Raw genomic sequence first — 16,145 nt, 5'->3', positions numbered from 1 at the left:
AAAAAAAAAAAAAAAAAGAAGAAGAAGAAGAAGAAGAAGAAGAAGAAGAAGAAGAAGAAGAAGAAGAAGAAGAAGGAAAGCCCATGCAAGGATGCTTGACTCTCACTTAGAAGGAGGAATAAAACAGTCATAAGAGGTAGCTAGAAGGAGGGACTTGGGAAGGAGAGGGGATAGGGAGGGGAATGGGGCATCTAGGATTAGGTGTGGAGAAGGACAGAATAGATGGCTATATGGCCATGAAAATGAGTGAAAACATGCAAGTGATGGAGGGGAGGAGATGGATAGGATCTCCAGGACAATGCAGAGATCTGGGATAAGGGAGGCACAAAAATCAATGGGGATGACCTTAGCTGTGACTCACTACATTAGGGATATGGAACTTGAAGAAGCCACCTCCTATAGTCAGGCAGGAACCCCAGTGGATCAATAGAACCACCAACTCACCTACAAAACTTCAACCCCCAAATTTTCCTATCTATAAGATATGCAGGCATGGGGGATGGACAGAGGCTAAGGGAATGGCCAATCAATAGCTGTCCCAACTTGAGACCCATCTCATGGACAACCATCAATCCCTAACACTATTAATGATACTAAGTTATACTTGCATACAGGAGCAAGTTGTCCCCTGAAAGAATCCACCAGCAGGTGACTCAGAATGATACATATAGACACGGCCAGCCAAACAGTGGATGGAGCTTGGAGACTCCTTTGGAAAAATAGGAGGAAGTGTTGAAGACCCCAAAGAATAGAGGAATCCCACAGGAAGACTGACAGAGTCAACTAACCTGGACTCTTGGGGCTCTCAGAGTCTGAACAATCAGCCACAGAACAAACGGGCTAGACCTATGCCTCCCCACTCATATGTAGCAGATGTGCTGCTTAGTCTTCATGTGGGTCTCAAAAACTTAGAATGCAGGTTATTACAAAAGCTGTTGCCTGTAAGTGGGAAATGTTTCTCTAGCTGCCTGCCGTGTCTGGCCTCAGTGGGAGAGTAAGATCCTAGCCTAGCAGAAAATTAAGTGCCAGGGTAGACTATGCCAGGGCCCCCCACCAGCTCAGAGGAGAAGGGAAGGGAGGGATGGGGGAAGGACTGTGGGAGGGTGCCTCGTGCCCCAGCCTTCGGCCAGCAGAGGTGGGGAAAAGACGACATGTACACCAAGACAGGGTTCATGCAGCTTCCGCAGCTTCCGCAGTTTCCACTTCAGCTTCTGCATCTGTTTTAGCTTCCTTTATTCTGGGTGATCACCCAATTTATCCGCATCCATCCTCTGCACTTGGCTCTCATCACTCTTCGTCATCCAATCAGCATTCAGCAGGCTCTATACATGAGCCATGCACACAGACAGGGTGCTTGGTGATAGGCCAGTGACTCAAAATCATGCTGTATGATGCTATGCGTCAGGCTAGCAGCACATGATCATTCAGGTGCATGATCAGGTTCTTGACAAACAAGCAAGGATCACGGGGCTTGACAATGAACCAGGGCACCATCTTGGCTGCTGCATGGGCCGCACCTGCTTCCCACATCTCCCCCTTTTTATTTAATTAAAATGGCTCCGGGATCACATCTGTCTTAGATTGCCCTCATTCATGTTACATCCTTACCCATCATAGGCGTGGTGAACTCACTTTCACCAGCCTGTCTTAGGTTGGTATGCACATATGAAAGTCTTACCCATCATAGATAAATGATCCAGCCTACTGAACCAAACATGGGGCGAATTACCTGACTCTATAGCTGCCATAGCTTGAATCAACAACTGTTTATTGGCCTACACCCATCTGCACATGCATATCATCCACCACAGCATACCAACACATACAGAACATAGCAAAAATCCCCAGAAGGCCATCCCTCCCCAATCCTTGAGGAAGCTGAAGGTCCCCTGGATCATCTCCAACCACTGCTAAGCGGTGGCAATCTCCACATGGATGTTATTCACTGCAACAATGGATACCTGTAATTCTTTCATCTTGCTATTGAAATCATGACTCCAATTTCCTAATAGCATTGATCCAATTTTGTGGGACAAATTAGCTGCATGAGAAAAGTTCTGATACTGCACAGAGGTTACACAAATTCCTGACTAATGGGCTACACATGACACAAAGACTAATTGCTCCAGAATATCTATCTGCTCTTGGAGCAAATCCACTCTCTGATTTACTAATAAGATTCCAGTTTTCATCTGAGAGTTTAATAACTTTTCTTTAGGTAAGAAACACTGAGGCGCCCACACCGGCATATTTTTATCTCATTTGATGGCTATTTGTTCAGTGGCCCCTAGGAAAAACCCAACCCATGTCTTCCTTCATTGTCTCTTATAAGAATGGGAGTTACTCGACCATCCTCAAGTTTCCTCAGTCCCTTCCCTGCTTTAAAATTCATTTTATTCATGATAACTATACTTTGTGGGCTATAATTGCCCTCTGTAACAAGCCTCACACACATTTGTTTCATGACATCTCTTCCCCACAAAGATATGGGTATACTTACTAATAAGATTCCGGTTTTCAGCAGAGAGCTTATTCCTTCTTGTTGAACAGGTGCACCAAATTTTGCCAATCAAAAGGAGTCATACTGAATCTCTGATCCCTCCACCTGAGTCACAGTGATGACAATACCACACAGCAACCATACATTACAGGGATCTGGTCTAATAGCCTGACAGGGATTCTAATAAGTAAAATTAAATCCTAGAAAGCTAAAATTTACAAAAGTGGAAATTCCTGGTAACTTCATCCCTGTGCCAGGAACCTAACTCCATCCCTATACCGGGAACCTCACTTAACTTCTACCATAGAACTCACCCGTAGCTCTTGCTTCTTGATTTAGCTGCTCTTTTCAGAGTTCCCTGTATGGGCCACAAGATGCCAAGACCTTCAACCTTCTGCAAGCAGAGGTGGGGAAAAGACGACATGTACATACACCAAGACAGGGTTCAAGCAGCTTCCACAATTTCCACTTCAGCTTCTGCATCTGCTTTAGCTTCTTTTATTCTGGGGGATCGCCCAATTTATCCGTATCCATCCTCTGCACTTGTCTCTCATCACTCTTCATCATCCATTCAGCATTCAGCACACTCTACACACAAGCCATGTACACAGACAGGGTGCATGTTAATAGGCCAGTGACTCAATATCATGCTGTATGATGCTATGCATCAGGTGGCCAGCGCATGATCATTCAGGTGTGCACGATCAGGTTCTTGTTAAACAAGCAGAGATCACGGGACTTGGCAATGAGCCAGGGTGCCATTTTGGCTGCTGCGTGGCTGCACCTGCTTCCCACAGAAGGAGATGACAGGGGAGGAGGCAGTAAGAGGGATGCAAAGTGAGTAAGTTTTAAAAATTAAATTAAATTAAAAAATTCTCTTTCCTCTACTGACACTCTATAGCATATGCATGGTCACATACATGCATACATACATAAACAAACAATAATCACATGTGCAATAATTAAGTTACCTCAATGTTTGGTTATGATGGAATAAGTTAAAATTGGTTCAAATTACAAACTATGAAAGCTATTTAAATAGAAAGTAATTATTAATGCATAAATACACACCAAATATCTCAAAATCAAAAAAAGAGAAGTATGATCTCCAAGGAATACCATTCTATGACAATCACTGTGACCACTTGCAGAACTTTGAAGACAGACTTAACTCTTATAATTGAAAATTGCCTATGGCTGTACCAGTGTTTAGTGTCATATAAAATCTTTCCCAGAAATTAAAAGTAGTCTGCATAACAATTTTCTAAGAAAGTAACAATTAACAAAGAAGTCAATAGTGTAAAATATTACAGGAAATTATTAGCTCCTTATTTTGAAAGAGTGTTTTATGCAAAATATGTTAGTAACAAAGGAGTTAAAGTTGACTCCTTGGTGTTAATATCCTTCTAACATATTTTGTATTTTGAGCCATTTTTGTGAGTTTCCTCATTGCTTCATGATTTTGTATTTCCAGGACAGATGCTAGAGTGTTCTTTCAGAATCATGCATAGTATTTTATTGAACTATTTATATTTATCTCATTCTCTAGGGAAAAACTTCACAAGAGATTTTCTATATGTGAAGAAATTCCAAACATTACTCTTATGCATACCAAGTATTTGGAGTAGTAATCCCTGTTTGATTATCTGCAGTATAATGGCCAGAAGATTATCCTTTATGTGAATACTGGCTTTGCTCCACCTATAAGGTAAAATGCTCACTATGTAGAACAAACCCTTTCAGGATGGCAAAAATATGTTTCTGAAGAGACTCCTCATTAAAGCACATTGGCACTTTGAGAAGTTTTCACACTCTGTACTAAGCACTGAATTGACACTTTTGTAATCCTTTGCAGTAGTGTGGGCCCCAGGAGTACACATTTGATTGTTTTAAAACAATGCAACTTGTGCAGGAACCTCTGTACAACCTGAGATTTGATGGGAACTGTAATTACACATTGAAGCAAAACTAGTTATAATAGAATTTATCACTGTTACTCATTACCAAAAAAAAAAAATGATGAGCTTTAAAAATTAAATTATTTCTGTTTCATTTTTTCAATTAACCTTCAATCCTCTTTCCTTGTATAGTAAAATGAACCCACTTAATCATGATAGGGAATATATAAGACATAGAATAAACCTAAACTGTAGTTTTGAAAGAAAAGTGTTCTTCATGTCTGAGGACTGTAGCATGGTTATATTTTGTGGCTAATATCAACTTATAAGTAAGTACATACCCTGTGAGTCTTTCAGTATCTGGACTACCTCACTCAGGATAATATTTTGTAGTTTCATTCATTTGCCTGCAAAATTCATGATGTTCTTGTTTTGAATAGATGAAAAGTATTCCATTGTGTAAATAAACTACATTTTCTGCATCCATTCTTTGGTTGAGGGTCATCTGAGTTTTTTCCAGTTTGATTTTTAGGAATAAATTTGCTATGAACATAGTGGAGCATGTGTCTTCATGATATGGTAGTACACCTTTCAGGGACATGTTTGTGAGTGGTATAGCTGTATCTTGAGGTAAAACTATTCCCAGTTTTTCTGAGAAACCACCAAATTGAATTCCAAAGTGATTATACAAGTTTGAAAACTCACTAGTGAAAAGACTGAGGTAGCAGAATAAACTCCATTTTGTTCTTAAGACTCCATTCTAAGATAACTTGCCTTTAGAGAGACATGGCCACTGAAGAGGCGAAAAATCCCAGCAGGACTGATGCCATCTTGTCCTCAAAACTATCTTAAAACCACTATCCTTGGGAAAGCTACTGTCTAGAAAGCTACTGTCTACTGTCTTTGAGGTGATAAGGCTCCCACCCTTGGGATCTGGGAAAGAGACCAACATTCCTTTATCCTCTCATGTAATGCCAAGAAACCCTCACTTGCAGTTTATTAATTTTTGACATTAGTGCCTGCGATGTTGGTATTATGTTTAGGAAGTTGTCTTCTGTACCTATGTATTGAAGAATATTCCATAAATTCTTTTCTATGAGATTTAGTATATCTGGTTTTACATTGAGGTCTTTGATCCACTTGGTCTTCAATTTTGTGTACAATGATAACTATGGAGCTATTTGTATTGTTCTACATGGAAACATTCAATCAGATCAGTATCACCCACCACAGAGCATGCATGAGATACAACTAGACCCTCTACACATATGTAACAGAGGAAGGGTGTGGGCATATGGAGAGGGGAGGTGAGAGGGAGGGATTAGAATAAGAAGAAGGAGAGGAAGCTGTGATTGAGTTGTAAAGAAAATTAATTAATTTTTTAAAAGTTTAACACTATGTGTACACCATTAAATGTTACCTTCCCAATGTATGCTGCCACAGTTCAGGCATAGATGCTGAGTGTTATATGCCTTCTTTTGGATACTACTCTAGGGCATTCTGTACATTCCATACTCAACTCTTATTTTCTTGCACTGTTCCTATTATAGAAATTCATACTGCTGTATTAAACGCTTTCAGAAAAACAATGTGAAGAGGATTATAAATTGGGCTATGAAGTAACTAGAACACATAGAAACAAAAGGATTTCTTAATTTGCTACCTGGTTTTTGTCAACTTGGTAAAATCTAGTGATACTTTTGAAGAAAGAAAATCAATATAGAAACTGCCTCCATCAGACTGCTTGTATGCATGTTTTAGGGGCCTTTTCTTAACTATGAACTGATCTGAGGGGGTCTATATTGTTGTGGGTGGTTCTAGGTTGTATAAAGAATGTATCTGAGTAAATATTGAAGACCAAGCCAGTAAACAGCACTCCATGGTCTCTGGTCAAGTTCCAGACTCCATGTTCTTGTCTTGGTTTTCCTCCATGATGGACTCTAGAATGTAAGACAAACAAACACTTTCCTCCCTAAATTGCATTTGGTTGGTATCTTATCACACCAATGAAAAGCAAACAGTATATTTGAAACCAAGCAGTAAGTTTAATAAATAAAGCTTTTGCAAACTGAGGTTTCATTAAGCAAGACATGTGTCTATTTCCTTCTGACTTGTAATGTGTTCCTACTCCTGTTCTGTGCATCAAGGTTGTATCCCTCCCAGGATGAAATTACTGGAGAGAAGAATAGTTATTTGGGTTCCTTATGATTAATTTTCTCGTCTTGGCTGATGTGTCTTCCTTAAAGATAATTCAGAGCTAGGCACTTAAATAATTTATTATCATGCTATTGGGGCACTTTGGAAACAGTACTCAACACCCTGTGTACCACAAATGATCAGCAACATACTTAAGAAGAGCAGTTTGAATCAAGAATCACAAGACCAAGATCTTGTTTCTGTTTGTTATGTTGCTGTTTATAGTGTCAAATTATCTAGTCTTTATATGCTTCAACATCTTCATTTTAAAATTAAAATAATGAAATCTTTCCTCATAAACTTGCTGATCACAAGTAAATAAATGTTTAGTTTGGTAACAAGTACTCTACATACAGCATGCCTACTTTCTCATCTTTCTTCTTTATCTCATTATTCTTGTGAATACTATGTACACTATTGAGATCAAATGATCTTCAGTACTGATGGCTGCCAGGATTATGGCATGGACTCTGAACTAGGAACTTTAGTTACTGCCCAGCAGACTAAGCTAGTAAGCAATTTTACCAGTCAGATAAAAGACCCACAGAATAGCCAAATTTGTGACTACAGGAAACCACGGACATTTAGACGCTTCTTCTGTTCTGAAGGAAAGTTTTCTAATATAATTGTACTATCATGTACAGAAAAGTAAAGTTCCTTTGAGTACATTTCTCTCCACCAATCTACTGAAAAAAAAACTGGGAATTTTGTAAATTATTACGATTTTTGCAGATAAAAAATATATTTTCTCCCAAATAGTTCCCATCCTAAGAGGTCAGCATAATGGAAATGGAGTGTATTAAAAAAGGTCAAGAGGATGTCAGTATAAAGAGGAGATACAGAAAGCTCAATTTAGGGTACATTGAGTGTGAAAAGTCTCATGGGGCCTTAACGTGAGGAGATGGAATCAGCAGTTCTTAAAATGAAATTTTAACTTTTTATTTTCCTTTAGAATATGAATGACACAGAAGTGTGACCTGGGAATATAAAGGTATGAGGTTTGTAAGTGGCACTTTAAGCCATGAAGTCACATGTCTAGGCAGTGACCCTAGACTCTGTTTGAAGCTTTACAACCTCCAACCATTCTCAGCTTTTCTCTCCATAAATGTGTGACTGCACATGATAATAATGACCTATGGTAATCAGGGAATATTTAAGGCATCATCTCTCTTGTGAATAAAATGAAAGAAGAGTGAGGTTATTTAGTGATTATACAGTGCAAAAAAAAAATGTAATAAAGCCAAGCTAATACATGTCAGTTAGTTGAATAAGAAGCCAACACATGTTGGTTAGCTGAATAAGGAGCCAACACATGTCGGTTAGCTGAATAACAAGCCAACAAGAGAGAATGCAGGAGCAAGGCACCACAGATGTCTCACAAAAGCCTCCAATAGGATGAATATTTTTGTTTATAAAAATGATACTATGAAGAAGCTCTTATAACTTAAACAAATATAAGCTTTGAAAGCTAAAAGATGGATGGTCAAAAGACAAATATTCTTATGAATATCCAAATTTCTTAAAACAAAGGAGTACAAAGAAAATGGCCAGTGATAGTTCAGTATTTTCATTGAAAACACTTTAGCATTTTTGTCAGTAACAGAAGAAAAAAAAAAAAGAACATTTTATTCAATTTCAGAGGAAATGGTTCAGACAAAATTACATCAAATGATTGTCTAGTTGAATTTTATACAATATTTACTGAACATCTGTTAAATTCTTGTGTTCAAACTTTTTTTATTATACTTACTTTTATTATTAGCTTCAATGTTCTGCTATAAAATATTCCATATGTGAGTAAAATATAAAAACCTTCAGATAAAAATTATTTTCTATTAATATGGGAGCTTTTATGATTCAAGAATTTCAAAATATTTTCACAAATTAATAAATAAAGTCTTTTCATGAAAAACTGTATTTTTGTTTTTTGTAAAAGCATTATACATTTTCATCAGGAAACAATTTGAAACTATAACAAAATGAATAACATGTTGCGTTTAATGAAATGTCAACGTAAATATATTTAACAAACTTGTCACTGTGCTTTTAGTAATGTATTCTGAATAAATTATAGGCAATAATTTTCTTCAAAGTTGGTATTTGCCTTACACTAATGAGTTTGAAAATAAAAAAAATAATATAAAATACAAAACTTGAAAACAATGAATCCTTACTGGGATAATTTTGTCATCTCAAATATAGTATCACATGCTTTCCGTTTTCTACATACTCATACAATTAGATCTTATATATTATGCTCAGCATTGACCCTGACATAATCAAGAAATCCTGTAACAACTATAAATAGCTATGGTCTGGGGACACCTGGAACCATCCCTATTCCCCTCATAGCAGACTATTTCTCTCCTGTTGGAAGCACAAAGTTCCTTGAGCACACAGACATATACCAGGTAAACCAGGGATGCTAAACACCCTGGATTGTCTCTTTAAAAGGAGAATATATGTAACCTGTTTTCTGCCCCCACCCCCAAGAAAACCTCGGAATGGAAGCATTGCATAGGCTGGGTGATCTCTGTGCTGTATTTAGGACCAGGTCGTATCTGGCTGCCAAAATCTCATACAAGCCGGAATGGAGATGGTTAATAGCTGTGGTGACCTGTACTGTGCGCTATAAGACCCGGATCATATCAGATCGCCCCTCTGCCCTTAAGATGACACATATAGCCTATCCATAGAGCTCATCTTCAGAAAAGAATTACTGTTTCTATGTATTTATGCCTGATTGTGCATAAAGGATGTATTTCACCAAGAAACATTTCTACAAATTGTACTGTACTTAAATATGACTAAATTAAACTACCTGATATCAGACTTTAAACGTTTGAACCAATGAGAGCTACTGAGTCCCTGAGTCATGTTGAAATGAATATTTCCTTCATGCATCATGGAGATTATTCTTCTTCTAGTCCCAGTGCTTGTGAAGACTCCTGCCACCTACTCACAGGACTCCTTTGAATGGGCAATATTTTTCATGGTTCCAAAATTAGACCTTTAAAATATATTTTATCATATTACTCTTATATTAGCTTTCCTTATTGGTGGAAAAAAAAACAAAACTTAAATACATGCATAGCAAGAAATGTACAATTTCTCTTAATGCCTCTACTATACCTTCTTAATTATAGTTTCTTCCATTAAGAGACAATGCCTTGAGTGATGGTGTAATATCACTAATCTCAGTAGCAATTATTTAACTCAAATATTAGATTAATTGTATTCTTACTTAGTTCTCATATACTACATACATTTATCCTCTCTAAAGACTCATGCATATTTTTCATTCTCTGATAACTCCTTTCATAAGATTCCAGTTTAATAAAATAAATGAAGCATCTGACCTATTTGGGAAAAAAAAATGTGTTTAATCTCAATAGCTAGAGGTTTGTGTATAAGATCAAGTCCCTTCTTCTCTTTAGATCATTGATGAAGGCAGCATTTCCTGAAAGCACTGTTCAACCTAGCAAAGCTCACTTCTGCTAAAGAGGAAAGAGAAAGACGAGGGGACTAGATTTCCCAATCTTCGTCTGATACAGTCTTCCAGAAAACTAAGAATGTTCGGAAAGTCAGGCCTCCTAAACACTTTGACATCTCCCAGTAAGGTCACCCTGGGGACCAAGCCTTTAACACTGAGATTCATTACTGTTTATCCAGGTCACAACACTTCACAACCACTCTGAATTTTTAATAGGGTTTTTATGTATTGTTTCATGTTCTTATGAAATGTGTCCATTTTGGTCACTAAACTTCACTTTGAGTTCTAATCAAAGAGATAGAATATAGGCATGGGGGGGTTGTTTGTTTGTTTGTTTATGTTTTTTTAAATACTTGTATTCTGGGCCTTCTGAAGAATTGTTTAATTTTTAAAGCTAATTTATTTCATATCACACAGAAGTGGTGTTGTAGAATAATATTCTAGAAAGATATTTTCTTTTTATGTTTGTAAATGATGCTCCACAGACAGAAAGAAGATGCTGTCAGCCAAAGTGGATTGGAAGGCCAGGTAAATGATGACGATTTTAACTGAATGGTTCTCACAATTCAGAATGGGAGCATCATCTTTATTCTACAATGGGTACAAATAATTTGCCAAAAGAATACAACATAAATAAGTTAGACAGACATTTTAATCCATATTGCGCAGCCTGTCTTCTCTTTGCTCTATTTGTAACCTGAGGGCATGTTGATGTCCTTGGCCTATGCTGGTGATGAGGACTATGATTGTGTCCGTGGTCCATGCAGCAGGGAAAAGATGTGTTGATTAGGCTAGTGCTGACACAGGAGATTAGGCATAAGTCCATCATCCATGCTCACACTGAAGGTAAAAGGCAAGGAAGCTACTTTTGCAATGGTATGGATGACTCTAAACTCACAGTTAAGAGGAATAGAGAAGGCTGCTGTGACAACCTACCCTCACCCTCAACCCCTACCCTCACCCCCAAACCCTACAAATAAGTAACAGCCTAGACAGAAGGGCATAAAAGAGAACTCTTAAAAATTGGTACAAGGATGCCTGAACTGTAGCTTTCGCTCCACAACTGATGGATTTTGGCAGGGTATGGGTAGGGAAGGAATCAGTTTTCTTTAAGGGGTTGGCCACTGCGAGTTTGACCATGCTCCAGTGAGTTTATGGGCAATACAAATTGAACTTGTTTCATTTTTATTTTTTTCTTCTCTTTTGGGGGAGGGAGTTGGGGAGAGGTAACTAGTATAAGGAGTGGACCTGGGAGGACTAGGAAGTGACTGTGGTGGACATCATGATATGAAATTCCCAAATAATCAATAAAAATACTATGAAAAGAATATTAACAATTAACATCTTGTTACATTTATTTTGAATGTTTAATTAAAGAATGTCACTCATATTAAAATATAGTTCTAACATTAAGAAAGATGCAGTGGTGTGTGTGTGTGTGTGTGTGTGTGTGTGTGTGTGAGAGAGAGAGAGAGAGAGAGAGAGAGAGAGAGAGAGAGAGAGAGAGAAAGAGATTTGTATCAAGATACCTGTAACATTTTTCTTTGATAAAAATATAAATATCACTTGGTTGAAAAAACTACTGGCTAAATGTAGTATAGTTACTCCCCCAAAGTCAATGAGATATTTTCTAAGAGACACAATTTTAGGTTGAAATTATATTATTTATAAATCTTTATACATTTTCACTATAATTAACAATTTAGAGTTACAGAGTCACATTATTTATATTTAAAATGTAAAAGAAAAATTTTGGTTAAAATTCAACTCCCCCCACAACCCCCTCTCCTGGTCTGAGGAGGAAACCTAAGTCAACCCAGAATAGGAAAGAATAAGATAGTACTGAACTTCTATGTAAGAAAACCCCATAAAACACATCTGAATTACAGGAAGCTAAGTTGAAACATAAAGCAAATTAATATCTCATGTATACCTTTACAATCAATTTTAACTTACATCCTCTGAACTCTCTGAATTTCTAGTAGTTTGAATGTCGTTGATAGTTGCTGTACTGTAATATCGAATGACATGTCCTTCTTTAACTCCCCAATTCATTGACTGTATTGTCAGTTGATATTGGTAGCCTAGATCACATAAATAGTACAGTTGTAAAATGAACATTCCTAAATTTCACAAAACCTTTTTGGAGAGAAGCTTAAGTCACATTCCTAGAAGTTGGATTTCTGAGTCATAACACATATATAATTTCCATATTGTGAGATAATGCTGAATTGCTTTGCAAGGTAGTTGAGCAAATTTCTAGTAATGAATTATGGATACATACTTCTATAGGAACTTAGACACAAAATGGTTACAACACTACACAGTTCAATTTGAAGAAGTTAAATGTTTCACCCATCATTGCTGTTGATAAACACTTCTGAAAATAAATGAGAAAGTGACACAATCTTTAAAAGTTTCCTACACAACTTACTAGACATATCTGGCCAACTCTCCTGATTAGATAGTAAGTTTATTTTTCAATCCTACTTATTATTGACTTTTAAATTAATATTGATTGAAATGGAGTACAGCATTCTTTCATTTCAGAGATTATAATATAGTTATATAATTTACTTCTTTGCATTTTTCCCTTCTAATTCTCCCATATCCCCATCCTTGCAATTACCAGAAGAAAGCAGAAAACTTGAGTTTAGGGAAATAATTTATATAAGGTCCCTAAAGCACAGGCAACATACACAAAAGTAAATACCTTTATATTATCAAGCTAATAACAATGCAGAAATGAGATACACACCTATTTCCTGTCAGTTTCATTGGGTTCTCATGCAATTTTCAGGTCAGGGTAAGAGACAAATATCAAGGAACAGAAAACTAACACTGTGCCCTGGCTACCTCACAGAGACATTGTTTCAAAGCTGCCCTGGGGTCCTATTCTGACCTGAGCACTTTCTCTTTCTTGTCTCATCAGAATGAAGTGCACATACATAATTGTAAAAACAACAAAAGCCAAAATAATAATAATAATAGTGCAAACTGTTTATCTGGCAAAGATCTAGTTTTCAAAATATATAATGAAATAAATGAGCTCAATAACAAACAAATAAGTTACCCAGTTAAACACTAAAAATCACAGGAATAAAAATTTTTCAAAGAATAACTTGAAACAAGAAAGAAATTTATTAAAAAGTGATCTATATCATTAGATACCATTCAAATGCCAAAGAAACTCACAGTGAAATGTCATTCAGAGTCGGAATAACTTGTAGGATAACTCAAAACTAATAAACACTGATAAATATCTGTTTTTAAAAAAGAATATTTACATAAATGTCTATACTCATTATGGAAAATACATGAATATTCCTCAAAATACTATAAATGGATTTATCAGAGGATCCATAAAATCATGGATCTAAAGTAAATGATGTTTACATATCAAAGAGAAGTATGCAGCATCATGCATTCTGCTTCATTCTTTGCAATAGCTAAGATATGGAATCTACATATATATCCAACAATATTAATTGAATAAATAAAATCTGGCATTTTAATAGAATGGGATATTATTCTTCCAGAAAACCGATAATCTCTCATTTGTAAAAAATGGATAGAAACAGAAGACATTATGTTAAATGAAGTAAGTTAGACACATAACATAGACCATATGGCCATTATTTTATGGACATTGGAGAATGCTGATCTAAGCTCTGAATGTTAGTACTAGACTCAGAGGAAAAGAAGACTGGAGATACATGAAAGAACCATAGGGAATTTACTTCGAAATAATAAGATTCATGGTTCTATAACACACTGGGATGAAGATGATTTGAAATTATCCACATAACATCCAACAAATAACAAGAAGTCTACTAGCAGAAATACAGGATGAGGCCATGGACACACTGAAGACCTTGATTTTATCTGCAAATGTGGGTTACATGTATTGAAATTCCATACTATGCCTCAAAAATACATATGAATGCTATGCTATGTAAAAATGTTTAAAGGGATGAGAATAATAACTAACTTGATTTTATTGTTACACCTTGTCATTTTAAACCAATTATTATAAACTTGAATTGATAAAAGGGAAAGCAACATTTTGAATTATTTTTTTATCCTTATTTGATTTGTGTTTAAAGGGCGAAAAGTATATGAATGTGTGGATAGTTACATGCACTCATGCTGATAAATGAACAGGTCAGGGGCACATATCTCCCTCTGTCACTCTCCAACTTCTAGCTTTGGAAATATTGTCATCACTGATTCTGTGTTATGTCATCCCTAAAGACAGGCTCTGTCCAAGCCTCTAATATCATTTGTCTGTCTCTCAGCTCTAGTGTTAAAGACACATGCGACTGAGTACAGCGTTTACATGGTTACTGAGACTCTAAACTTAATACTTCTTATTTCCAAAGAAATTATTTGCTCAGTGCAAAAATTATGACATGTCTTCACGTGAAAACGTAGATGGTATTATTAATAAGAGTAAGAATATATTAAACTCAATAATATCGAAAACATGACAATTGAACTGATAAAGATCCTTCTAAGCAGTTGAAGATTGGGCATTGTGCAATCCTGTAAACAGTTATCCATCTCTGTCGAGGATACTCTGGACAAGGGATAACCCATGTTCTGCCAGGATGCAGGAGCCAGCATAGAACTCCATCAATGTACTCAGAACTTTCCACAGTTTAAAACTCATCAATTGTTTATTTATTTATTCAGCTGTTTAACATCTTTAATTGTTTATAATTTCATGCACATGTATAGTATATTTATATTATTTCCTCTGCTTCTAACCCCACATCCAAAGTTTTCTAACCTACATACCACATACTATTGGGCTTTCTGGCCTCTTCTGCATTTGTTTTTATTATAACACTTAACATTTTGGAAACTTACTGATTGCCAGAAACAGAACCACAGAAAATGTCACCTTCAAAGGTTTCATTTGTCCATGTTCTAGTTTGGCTCAACTTCTCCAGGAGGGGATAGTTTTCCTTCCTTCCTTCCTTCCTTCCTTCCTTCCTTCCTTCCTTCCTTCCTTCCTTCCTTCCTTAATAGCTCAGGCCAGAGAAATCAGAGTCTTATAAAACAGTCATTCGGCTCTGTATGTTGCTTGGCTAGTGTGTATTTGGGGTACATATTTTAATGCAGGCTTTTATGTATGAATTGTCAGATGAGATCTCTACTTATTTCCTCAAGCATACAATAAAAGAAAGAATTCTCATTGTCATGGAAAATTTACTGGCATTAGGTAGTGAGGTGGTGGACAGAATTAATAGGCTGACAAGAACTGCTCAAACCATGAAGTTTTTATTACTATGGTTCTGTGATATATAGTAAAATCTGGTATAGTAATCCAACCAGGACTTCTCTGGCCACCAGGATGTGAAGGATCAACTAAAAGGGGAAGAGCAGAGTATAGATAATCTGATCACAAACATGGGGGAAAATACAGAATAAAGAGAGATCAAGGTAAAATAACTGTAAGGAAGTCTGGAAAATAGTTTTTTTTTCCCAGTTTTTATTAGGTATTTAATCCATTTACATTTTAAATGCTATCCCCAAAGTCCCCTATATTCCCCCTCCCCGCTCAACTACCCACCCACTACCCCTTCTTGGACCTAGTGTTTCACCTGTACTGAGGCATATAAAGTTTGCAAGACCAAGGGGTCTCTCTTCCCAATGATGTCTGACTAGGCCATCTTCTGCTACATATGCAGCTAGAGACACAAGCTCTGGGAGTGTTGGTTAGTTCAGAGTTCCACCTATAGGTATGCAGACCCCTTCAGCTCCTTGGGTACTTTCTCTAGCTCCTCCATTGGGGACCCTGTGTTACATCCAATAGCTGACTGTGAGCATCCACTTCTGTGTTTTCCAGGCACTGGCATAGCCTCACAAGAGACAGCTATATTAGGGGTCCTTTCAGCAAAATCTTGCTGGTGTATGAATAGTGTCTGCGTTTGGTGGCTGATTATGTGATGGACCCCTGGGTGGGGCAGTTTTTGGATGGTCTATCCTTTCTCCTCAGCTTCAAACTGTATCTCTGTAACCCCTTCCATGGGAGTTTTGTTCCCAATTCTAA

This window comes from Mus pahari, chromosome 2 (genome assembly GCF_900095145.1).
Source record: "Mus pahari chromosome 2, PAHARI_EIJ_v1.1, whole genome shotgun sequence".
Classification (NCBI taxonomy): domain Eukaryota; kingdom Metazoa; phylum Chordata; class Mammalia; order Rodentia; family Muridae; genus Mus; species Mus pahari.
Note: the sequence above shows the minus strand (reverse complement) of the source record.